The 13,024-nt window shown below is 36.9% G+C and overlaps 1 protein-coding gene across 1 annotated transcript in view; it reads right to left on the reverse strand.

The window, feature by feature from the left end:
* The window catches only part of LOC131679377 (protein sickie-like), a 228,088-nt gene that overhangs the window by 158,537 nt on the left and 56,527 nt on the right, over positions 1–13,024 (reverse strand). The gene's annotated exons all lie outside the window — the stretch shown is intronic.

Raw genomic sequence — 13,024 nt, forward strand, 5'->3', positions numbered from 1 at the left:
TTGTGTGGAAAGAAGTAGCTTGCACACGGAACAAAAATTTAAATTATCCTCTCGCTCGTTTCGTGCACTGCTTTTCCATTCCTTTCTACTGTTATTATCAGTATTACCAAAACGTATGTGCGTGTTCCCTCACCATCCCTCTAATGATCAGTGTTGCTTCAATTGCATGTGTTTAAGAGAAACGTTGAAGTCGCATGCTTCTATTCAAGCTTTTTGGCAGCCTCCGTGAACTAACTGCATTAAATGGTTTTTTTGTGCAGCTCCGTGCTAGTAGCAAACAAAATGGCCCTACTAGTGTCTGATTCGTGAGATTGTGCAAGATTTCAAAGTCGAGCTAAGCTTATAAAGTTCAGCCGTAATGGGACCCGAAGAAGCCAGTTTTGTCGTTTTGTTCGAGGCTACAAAACAGTTCGCCAGGCACGTAACTATCATGCCAAAAATATCCAACGATCCAGCGCATCACCATCAACACCAACGCCGATACCAAAGGTTCTTTTCAGAACCACCATTATTACCATAGAGAATTATTTGAAAATTTCCCATTCAAACGTGATTCTGTTGAATATTATTAGATTTAAATTAACGTCTCGAATTGAAATCACGACGCTCCGGTTATGTGACAGACATTACCCACCCATCTTTTTTTATTGTGACCACGACTAACGGTTTAATATAGACACCCCATTTCAATATTTCTGAAGGAACAGAAGGTCGAGTTTGGAAAGTTTGTAACTTTCATTGTACTTAACCAAATTACACAATGTTCGCACTAATGATTCAGAAATATGATCAGGAATCTTCTGTTAGATTTGTAAGTATGTATAATTTACATGAATAAAGAAAAATTGATTTTCAGGAATCAATTATTATCTGTTCTTCCATTGGCCAGTACTACGCGACTTCCTCATGCTAACAATTAATTTCATCGTTAGCCATCTCCCTCACCAAGGCCAACAACGCCAACAAAACCGGTCCTTTTCAGGACCACCATTATTTTTGTAAAGAATAATTTGAAATATTCCTCGCCCAAATCACCTTTTGTCCGAAAATTCCAATGAGTATCAAAATATTTAAAGAACGTGTTCCTTATGTATTCTACATCTCTCCGGTTATGTCGCAGACATTACCCACCCATCTTTTTTGTTTCAAGTGTTTCACCGTCGACACGTAGCTCATCAAGTTCGTGGCTGGCATGCCATTGTGTATAAGTGCAAAATGTACTAAGAATGTAATGGACATTTCCACAATTATGTTGAACATAAAAAGCCTCCGTGCCATAGTTTCGAGAAATGAGAAAGGCACAATTGCACCGCTAGGTGGATTAAAACAGGTTTTTATTCTGTGAATTTGACGCTCATCGGAAAAAAAACAAAACAAACTGCAATTTTGTTTACACTAAAAAAATTCTTAGGTGGAAATAAAATTATTATACGATGAACAAAATTATTACTTTTTTTCTGCAACGAAGCATTCTCGTGCATTGTAAATAGTTCGTTTCGTCTAATTCACGAACTGAAAAAATGGCATCTTGATGAACGAAAAGTTGAGTTGTTCTACATATTTAATGTACGGGCTATTCCACGTCAAATCTACAACCACAACTTTAATTCCTACCAAAAAAAAAATTCTTGCATTCTTAGCACAAAATAATTGACATCTATTGTTTGTTTTGGCTGAATACGATAGCTTTTTTTTTTTTTTTTCAAATTATGAGTTTTTGAATTTTATGAATTGGACCTTTTTTCAACCACTGATAACTCGGAAACTCCTAGTTGTACGGAAAAATTGATTATTAATAAAAAACGTGTTTAATCCACCTAACAGTGTGATGAGACATTTCTTATAACTCTTATCAATCTCTTCGGATATTATATCGTTTAAGAACATTTAGAACTTGATGCTTCGCGATGTTTTTGATAACACATACTACATGGGATAGTGGCAGGACTCAGAGAATCGCTCAAATCAGCATAGAACAACATCAGTGCTAGAAATCTCAAACCAAATCAATGGGAAAGCGAAAAAATGGCCCATAAAATAGACATACCAACGAATTATTGCTAATGCTCTGTTAATAAAATATCTAAATTCCTCAATCAATGCTTTGTGGTGGGAAAACTGATTTTTCTAAAGGGGTTATGTATATTGTACTGAGCCAAAAAAATCGAATTCTTTTGAATCGATTTGAAGTTTATACTTTACTCAAATTTCCTACGCGACTGAGAATTAAGAAATCAACGCTTTTTCTTGAAAAAACCCACCGTTCAAAGAAAATCAATAGTGCATATTTCCAGACTTGGTTTTATTTCCTATTTAAGAACTATTGTGTTTTTTACATCCTAGATTGCATGATTCAGTGATCGAAACCCAAAACTTCATGAAGTATTTGAAATTATTAAATTAAAATTTGTGTTTGCTATTGAAATTGACAAAATGATTGTATATATAGTATATAGTCCCTTTGGCGATTGTTTACTTTTTCGGTCCCACCTATCAGCATTGAAGTATCGCCCTTACGTTTTTTTACAATACCAATTTTACAATTGGTGGGGGTTTGGTGAAAATCGATCTTAATGTCTAAACGGCATAATTCCGAAACCGTAATTTTTGAAGTTTTAAAATTATGCAGAATTGATTTTTCAGAAAATAGTAACAGAGCAAAAAAGTACCAAAGTCCAAAAAAAACAATTTTTGTCAAACGTTATTTTTTCGAGTTTACATCAAATCTCAATGTTTCATGCATTATAATGTCATTTGGCATCAAAAATACAAATTTGATTTTGAAAATTTTTCATTTCAGTTTATATGGGAATTTGCTGTGTGATTGCACTCTTCAACTCGTAACTCCGGAACCGGAAGTCCAATCAATAAAAAATTCAATAGCAGCCGTTGAGAAAATTGTACCTTTCATTTGAGACTAACTTTGTGCAAATCGATCCAGCCATCTCTGAGAAACAGATGTCACATTTTTTCCACATACACACATACATACACACACAGACATTTTCCGATCTCGACGAACTCAGTCGATTGGCATATGACACTCGGCCCTCCGGGTCGGGATTAGATTGACGAATTTTAGAGTGAATGAGAAAGGCAAAAACATTTTTGGCAAATGTTGAAAGTTATGCATTTTTTTGGTGAGCAGTTCTATGTTTCATAGACATTAAATCAATTTTAACTTCTCTTCCTATTAAATAAAGACCCTTATTACAGTACATCTCTACAAAAACGAGCTCAATTTGAAAAGAAATCTGAGGACTATGATTGATTACAGAACTCTGTAATTTTCTATTGGAATGTTTTCAGGCAGGAATTTGATATTGATGCTATTAGACAACTGTGAAATCAAGACCAAGAGATCAGTTACATATCAGGACCCCATTCCGACAATTTATCAAAAGTCCTCATGATGTTTACAACAACAGGTTATCAATCTACGGATCAGATAATTGTTATTGTAATATTGAATTAAACCAGTCTGCATCAATAAATTTTCAACTTCAATCCAATATTTTTTTTTTGGGTGTTGTGTGTGTGGGGGGGGGGGTTGTATGGTGTTAAACCCCAAAACCTTTTCTTGGTTACGCCGTTGCTTGGAGTTATTTATTTCGCTTTTCATTTTCCGATATGTTTCAGATCGATCTGATGGTAATAAGTTAGAAAAATTGCAGTCAGAAGGTTCGCACAAATGAACATTTTTGTACTGATAAGTTATCAAGTTCCTTCCAGACAACTTGGAAGTATTCGGTGATTATTTCTAGCGGTTGTAGATAGTAAAATGAAATAAAAAATTCGTTTTATCGAAATAATGTTTGGCTTATTTCAATGGATTATTACTATAATGAACAATAAATAGGCGACAAAGAGTAATCAACAAACAACAAGCCATAACTTTTAAAGTATTCAAAATAGATATTTGAAGTCTTCAGTAAAGTTATTCGCAAAAGTAAGAGCTACAAATTTGCTGAAGACATCATTTCGATATAATCACTTTCAAGAAAATTTGAGAAAATATCTCACTCATAGGGGGATTAATCAGCAAAAGCACAATACCAAAAGAAAGGACATATTGCCTCCATTAAATTCTTCGAAGATACTATTGACCTAAAATAAGCCGTTTTGGCGTTAATAATAGATTACATGTTTTTGGTCATAATTCTGGGAATGGGAAATGATCAAAATCTTTCGTCCGCATTTAACGTTAAATATCTCTTTTGATAATAGTCCGATTTCAACAATCTATAGCTTGTTCGAAAGGTATTTGTTAAAGCTGTCTAAAAACATATAAATTTTAAATCTATATTGTCAATTTCGGCAGAAAATTTAAAAAAACTGCTAAAAACGCCATTTTTGCGCATTCAAACATTCATATCTTGGAAACTAAACATCAGAATCAAAAACAAATTAATAGCGTTCATACTGTTTTTTAGTTCTTTCATTTAAAATTGGTTTGGATAAGATCGGTTCAGCCATTGCTGACAAACACGAATGAGAATTTGTCCGTTACATACACACACACACAGACACACACACACAGACACACACACACACACAGAGACATTGTCCCAAATCGTCGAGCTGAGTCGATTGGTATATAAGACTCGGCCCTTCGGGCCTCGGAAAAAATCTTGAAAGTTTGAGCGAATTCTATACATTTCTTTTATAAGAAATGTAAAAATGTGCGTTTTCGAATGCGCTCACCAATAAAAAATTGATATAGTTTTGCCTTTCTCATATAAAGAAAGGCTATGCAATCACTGTAAAAATCGACTTTTCAACCGAGGCCCGGAGGGCCGAGTGTCATACACCATTCGATTCAGTTCGTCGAGATCGGCAAATGTCTGTGTGTGTATGTATGTGTGTGTATGTGTATGTGTGTGTATGTGTGTGTTATTTAAACTCACACAATTTTCTCAGAGATGGCTGAACCGATTTTCGCAAACTTAGTTTCATCTGAAAGGTATAACGCTCCCATAAGCTGCTATTGAATTTTTAGTTGATCCGACTTCTGGTTCCGGAGTTACGGGTTGAAGAGTGCGGTCACACAGCAAATTCCCATATAAACTGGTACCACCATGATGTTCAAATGATGTAAAACATATTAAAATTGATGTAACATTACTCTAGTTTGCGGCTCTGGATCACTAATGATCAGTCAAAGCAGCTTTGACCACATTGGCCACCTATGACGGTTCATGACGCCCCCGGGGAACCCGCCAAGTTCCTAAGCTAATATCACACCCACTCCCCAACGAATTCTCTACCGATTTTTACAAACTTGATTTCAAATGAAAGATACAGTAATACCATTGACTGCTGCTGAATTTCATTCGGTACTGACTCTTGCTTCCGGAGTTACAGGGGTGTTAGTAAAGATACACTGAAATTTCCCATATAAATCGGTACAATCGTAATACCTCAGAGGCTAAAAACTATTGAAATGGTCACCAAATTACTTCTAATCGCAGATCTAGATCACTGATTGCCAATCAAACATTCTTTGAATATATTGTCCACTATCGACGATTCCGGAAGTCCGGAATTCCGGGCATATTCCACAATTAAAGTCACATCGGTTCTTCGGTGATGACTGAACCGATTTTCTCAAACCAAGTCTCAAATGGAAGGCAAAATATGCAGTTCAGCATTGCGTCGCCCCTCACCCCCGCCTTGCCCTTACACCTCCCTCCTTCATCACTCCCCTCCCCTTGGACCACCCTCACGCCCGCATTTCCTTCATCCACCCCGTATACCGAAATAAGATGAAGGGTTTCTGACGCATCCTCCACTCCCACTCTACTAACCCCCATTCCCTCCACTTTTATACCCATTCCACTAACATTTCAATAATAATAACATGAAGATAACATTGAACTCATGCTAGTTAAGCTAATTAAATATTATTCTTTTGCCTTTCTCATATAGAAAGGTTATGCGGTTGCTCCAAAAACCGACTTTCTAACCGAGGCCCGGAGGGCCGAGTCTCATATAACATTCGACTCAGTTCGCCGAGATCGCAAAATATCTGTGTGTATGTATGTGTGTATGTGTGTATGTGTGTATGTGTGTGTGTATGTATGTATGTATGTATGTATGTGTGTATGTGCGGATTTGTTCACAAAATGTCCACATCGGTTTTTTGGAGATGGCTGAACCGATTTTGACAAACTTGATTTTAAATGAAAGGTCCATCAGCTGCTGTTGAATTTTGCATGTATCCGAGTTCTGGTTCCTGAATTACAGGGTGATACGTACGATCACGCAGCAAATCCCGATTCTAACGAATTCTGCGATGAATGTAAAAAGGTGAAATTTTTTCCAAAATGTAAAAACAACTGTTGAATTTGTAGATCTAGGTCACCAACAGTCATTCAAAGTCTCTTTGGCCACACTGGCCACCATCAACGGATCCGGAAGCATCCAAATTCAGAATAACGGTTATATTGGTTTCTCTAAAATGGCTAGGCCGATTTGATCAACTTAGTCTCAAATGAAAGGTGTTGCGTCCCCGGAAACCGATATTAAATTCCATCTCCATCCGACTTCCGGCTCCGGAGTTACGGGTTGTGGAGTGCGATCACATAAAAAACTCCGATTTAAACCGATACCGCGATGAATGCAAAAAGGTGCTCTTTTATATACCGTAAACCGGGGTGACTTTGATCACTCGGAATTTTTTTCGTAGATCGCTTATTAAACCAGAATAGTCTACCGAAACATTTTAATTTAAAACGATTTTCACTCTAAACTTATAAAATACTGATTTTTTATACTTTTTGAGTATATTGTTCGGTTTTGGGTACAAAAACTACAAAAAACCGAAATTTGACTTTACCTTATTTTTACGAAGTTTCATAAAGTGTCTATTTTTTATAAAACATATAAATCTCAGATTTGAGCAAGAGTAATAAATTACAAGCGAGATTTTATTTTCCTTTAGAGTGGGATGTACCAAATTTACTTTTAAGAGTTTTTTTATTTTTAATACATTTTTTTTTTGTGAAACTAGCTGGCAATTATTTCAAATTTTTTTAAGCTAAAACTTTTTTTATTGTTCAATAGTCCAACGTGTTAAAATGGATGAAAGTTTTTGTACATTGATAAAGCACTAAAATAAAACAATTTTAGTAGTTTTAAAGGTTTTCAGAATCTTTTATTCTAGTTGGACACAAATTATACGAATTTTGGTTACTCGAATTTTACAGTATATTGAAATACTTTGTATAATACCGATTAACATCTATTTAACAATGAGTATCTTTCCAGAATTAGTTTAAACAAACTTTTGAATGAAAAACATTGACATCAATAACTTAATGTGGGTGAACATGCAAGTTATCAAAGTCACCCCGCAATACGAAAACGGACTTCAATTTGAAATTTGGAAAAATAGCTGGAAGCGGAGAATTTTAGGTAAAACCATCCAATCTTGTTCTCCATACATCAGAACATGGTTTAAAAATATTAAACTTGAAAAAAATGTGTTGCTTCTAAAAATATGTAATGATTACTTCGAAAAGTAATCAATGTCACCCCGGTTTACGGTACTTACCAAGTGTAATAAGAATGAAAGACATTTCCATAATGTTATATTGTACGAACCACCTATTATATCATAGTTTGGAGAAATGAGAAAGGCACAATTGCCCCTCTAGGTGGATTAAAGCAGTTTTTATTCTATGAAAACATTTATAATTATATTGAGAACCTTATTACTTTACGAGGTATTTCAATTAAAGCTGGCCCGTAACATGACGTTTAATGTAAAATTGCCCTTTTTAATGTTATAATTGTAATATCTCACAAAACATTTTGAGTTCCACTGCAAAATTCTTACACAATATTTTTAACATGATTTTTATTATTTGAAGAAAAAAAAGCAAAAAAAAATGATCCAACTTTAAATTTTTGCAGCAAGCTCATTCGAAAATGCAACTTTTTATATTTAATATTTTTTCATGCATCAAACACTTTCCAAGCTAACAGCGATTGAAAAATGTTCAATTTTTCTAACTTCAAAAGTTGAAAGCTCATACCTTGAAGTAAATATTTTATTCAGCCACAACAAAAATACCTGTTAAATATTTTTAGATAAAGAATGCAAGTAAAAAAAATTGGAATGAACTAAAATTTTATTTGTAAATCTGACATTAATTGGCCCGTACGGTACATAAAAGTTATCATCGATGTCTAAACTATTTTTAGTGAATGAAACAAAATGATCCGTTCTTTTATCAATTGTTTTATGTAGTATAAATATTTTTGGAAAGGGTAAGTTTATTTTTCCTGCATAAAAGGAAAAAAATCGTATTTCCATATTACATCGGATATTTTTGGATCGATGTTTGACAACATTGATTTTATTTCAAAGTGTTCATCCCTATAGTGTACTAGAAAAAAATGTTATATTTGCGAAACTTATCCATATATATTTCGATAACAGGCAACTAAAAACTAAATAAATTAAAATAATTCCCATATTTTACCAAGGTTGGTTTTATGAAACTTATTCGTAGCAGATTAAAAAAAAATTTTTTCTCAGTGTATACACTTATTTGACAGTTTCCGCTCGAACAGGTCGAAATCAAGTACCGCAATCTAACAAGCTCGAACGCTTGGTCGAATGCGATACGTAATGCCACAATTTAATCGAAACGACTTCAAAACGTTTCGAATCGAGTCACTCGAATCGAGATCCGGAATGCCACCCCTGTTAACAAATCGTTAAATGTAAAAATGAAATTTTCTAAAAACCATTTCGTATCAGTTCATTGGCGCTTCTACCAAACAGATGGGTGGTGAGTGATGTAGGGGGTGCCCCTCACCGTATCCCCCTAACTACGACCATGTTAAAATACAGAAAACCTATGTAAGTGGCCGGAATTATGTTGACAATGTTCAGAGTAATTGCATAACCTTTCTATAGGAGAAAGGCAAAAATGTGAATTTGCTGTGCGTCCGCACTCTTAAACACGTAACTCCGGAACCGGAACTCGGAATTTAATTAAATTCAATAGCAGCCTATGGGAACGTTGTACCTTTCATATGAGACTAAGTTTGATGAAATCGGTTCAGCCATCTCCGAGTAACCGATGTGCTTATTTTTGGTCACATACATACATACATACACACACACATGAATACGCGATGTGGCACTGGGCTCGGATCGTCGGGGCGCCAGCGAATCGGACATCAGGCTTCACCGGAAATGCCGGACCGACCTCGACACTCTACCGGGTAGCTCGTGAGTAGGCTAGATCCACCGCCGGGGATTAGACCGAGTAGACCGCGTCGAATAGCCAGGGTCGTTGGAGCGCCAGTGAACCGGAAGCTACGCTCTACCCGGAATCGCTGGATTGACCTCAGCATCTGCTGGCTGGCCGTTGAGTAGGCTAGGTCCACCGCCGGGGATTAGACCGAGTAGACGAGGCGGGGAGCTTATTGGCTCACAAAAACGTACATCGGCATCGGGAGCGGGCTGCCGCCGGGGAATTCACGACAGGGCTGATTCGGCGCCGTGGACTACCCGACTGAATCATGACGAAAAGGGGAGCTAATTGGCTCACGAAACAAACACCGGTAACGAAAGAAATTCCGTTGTCGGGGAACTCTCAATCGGAGTAGGATGAGCGGTAAAGCTGGAAGTTTTTAGTAGAGCTAAATGGCTCAAGAAAGTGGGTATCGGTGTCGAGGGAAATTACTCCGTCGGGGAACTATTGGTCGGAGTAGGATGAGTTCACCGTTGAGCACTATCCAAGCGGATCGTGATAAGGCCGGGAGCTGAATGACTCACGGAAACATGAGCTGAATGGCTCAGGGAATCAGCACCTAAACGGCTCACCACAGGGACGAGAAATAAACGGCGACGTAATGGATGGAGACAAGAAGCAGGAGAGGAATCGAGAGTTAAATCAAAGCTCATAGGTCGTGCCACTCCATGAACCAAGCGAGGCTCCGAGATAGAGCAACAGAAAGAGGTGCGACGAAAGCGCAACGAACCCCCTCCCCCCACGAAGTAATACGATGACGTAGTTCCGTGGGGAAGAAGGGCGTAAAAAGTAAGGAATGTTTTTAGTGGTTAGGCACGAACGTGAGTCGTGAGTCCCACACAGTGCCAATACACAACAGGCCAGGCTTTTGAAGCTTTTTTAACCTAACTATAAAAAAAAACACACATGTGCGTATGTACACACAGACATTTGGGCCGGGATTACGTTGACGATGTTCAGAGTGATTGCATAACCTTTATATACTGCCCATAAAAGTATAAGAGTCCCATATGGATTTTTGACGAAAATGAGTTATCTGTTGGATTGTATTCTGTATCACCACTGAATCATTATGAACAAATAAGATTACATGGTTTGTTATGAAAATACCGAAAAAATACCAAAACATGGTTGTCCCATCCATAAGGCTCAATGAGAATGTAAATCTTCAATAGTGTTTTTCTCGGCTTGCTGTTTTTCAATATGGGACTCTTATGCTTTTATGGGCAGTATAGGAGAAAGGCAAAAATGCATAAAACTGAAAAACTCGATAAATCAAGAAAAATAAAATTTATTTAACATTAAAATCATTAATAAAAATATTTAAAGCAATAGAAAAAATAAATAATAACGTTAAGAATGGATAAAACTGGAGGAGTATATATAAAAAAACAAGAATAAAATAACCATAGAGAAATTAAAAAATGGACGAACCAGAAAATTTTGATAAACTGGAAAATTGAAATGATAAAAAGACGAAAAAGTATTATATTATTATATTCTTTCACCGAACAACATCAACCGAAACCTGTAAAGAGAATCGAACGGTGACCCAAGATAAAAACAGTAAACCAAATTTGTGTGTGAAGGGCACCAAACCTAACATTGAAAAGCTGGAATTTAATGTTTTGTGTTCCACTCGTCAGTAACTAACATCAACTTACTATCAGATAGACCACGGCTTACATATAGAGACACATCAAAAAAAAAATCCGATGTTCTGGCTACGCCGCTGACTTCAAGTAGGTAGAAACTACAGACACTTTATTTAACAGACTAGCGGAGAGAAAAACAGTAAAACTAGCAACCATGGATGTCAACTGGCATCACGGAAGCTTTGCGTGAGCTTCCTCTTGAACTTCCCCTCTCAAAACCCTCATGCTCGTTTGGCTGCAATTTTTGACACTTCGCTAGTCTGTGTATGAAGTGTCTGTAGTAGAAACAAAGTCGTTCTACAGTCGTTCACAAGAAACTTCTTCGAATACTGAATATCTATTATAATACATTGAAAACCCGATTTTATCAGCCAAATATTAACATATGTTTGATGGGCTCTAGCAGACAAACGAGACTGAATTCGAGTAAATCCTTTCTTGAGCATGTTTTCCTTATCATGAAACTGGAAATATGCAAAAATAAAAATTTTAAATTTTACGCTAGAAAACCCCTTTAAAAGAAATTATTTAATATATTTAATAATCAAAAATAGTTATCAGACTACATCAAGCGACGGGAAGAATATTTTAACAGCTTCAGTGTATTATAAAGAAAAAGAAAATTTGCCGATTTAGTCAATGTCCCCATTTTGTCAGCCTAAAATACACCATGAGACTGATAAAAACGGGTCTTGGATTTAGTGTCTAACTGACGCCAATTTGGTGTTAATTTTGATACGTCGTGTAACTGACAGCAAGCTGGCGTTAGTTACTAATGAGCAGGGATGCCATTATGCAAGATTTATCTGGCACAGCCAGAGTTTTTTGCAGCTTCCAGATGAAAAGACAAACCTCTCATTCTGCCAGGTTTTTGAATTATAGAAGTGTTTGCACATTTTGGAAATTTCAGGCATATTTTCCCAAATTTATCAAAAATTGATTGATAAATTTCGATAACTTTGAGGTCGCTGTTAAGTGACAGAGTTTGCCAGACATTTTTAGATGATCTGCCAGATATTCTTTGAAAAATAGTGGCAACCCCGCTAATGAGTGGAACAAGAAACATTAAATTCCAAATTTTCATTATTGTTCATTTCTATGGAAATTTGATTGAAATTGCCTCGTTGGACATCAAATAAGACGTTGGATCAATGAAGGGCTCTTGCTGGACAATTTTTAAACTTAGTTTTCTTAGGGAGCAATCACAATACCCAGGATCAATCTACCGTAATAACAATCACTCAAACAAATCGAATTTTGTAATTGCTTATTTGTCACCCCTGCGCAAGAGCGCAAAAACAAACCAATTTATCTGCTTAAATCTAATTCCATTCCAAAACTGCCCTCTCCCCAACATCGGAAAAATCTTTGATGATTTGCTCTCCCCTTTTGAGTAAAACTCCAGCCCTCGCACTTCTGGTGATTAGCTTCCCCGAGCTCCAGAACATTTTCAGCCCCTCGGGGGCCTCGGCCGAAACTCAATTTATGCTTTAGATGCTCTCAGTGGTGATGTTTTACTTGTTTGGTCCCCAAACAAAAACGAACCAGCCGCAGCATCAAAGTAGGTGATGAAACGCAGCTGTTTCTGGTTCGAGGATTTTACTGCTTCCAAGCAGACACGGTATTTGATTTTCGGTAAATGCAGTTTGTCCCCCGACCCCACCCACTCTGACGGGCAGGCAGGCAGGCAGGTGGGTGGTAATCGTTTACAGCAGAAAAGATGACAAAAGCGCGTAAGAAAAAGAAGCTACATGCTGCTTGCCCGATTGCTTATGCATTCACTCCCCGCTGACTTTGATGGGTTCTTTCTCCGCATGTTCTGATCGTTTTGTTTGGGGAAGTTTTCCCCCCAAAGGAATCGTTGAACAGGAAAACATTATCGATGCGTCTGGGGATCAAATTATCGTTGCTTTCACTGCTTTTGAGAGGGGGTGACCGAGGCAGTTTTGGTCATTATTGGTCCATTGTTTGAATAAATTGGAATTCATTGTTGACGAAGATGGCTGTTCGTCGCCAGTCGTTCGAATCACTTGACAAGTCATTTTGCCGATGAAGTTTCGATCAACAGATTACTTGTTTGTGGAGTTAATTGATGGA

Source organism: Topomyia yanbarensis, chromosome 2 (genome assembly GCF_030247195.1).
Source record: "Topomyia yanbarensis strain Yona2022 chromosome 2, ASM3024719v1, whole genome shotgun sequence".
In the NCBI taxonomy this organism is placed as follows: Eukaryota; Metazoa; Arthropoda; class Insecta; order Diptera; family Culicidae; genus Topomyia; species Topomyia yanbarensis.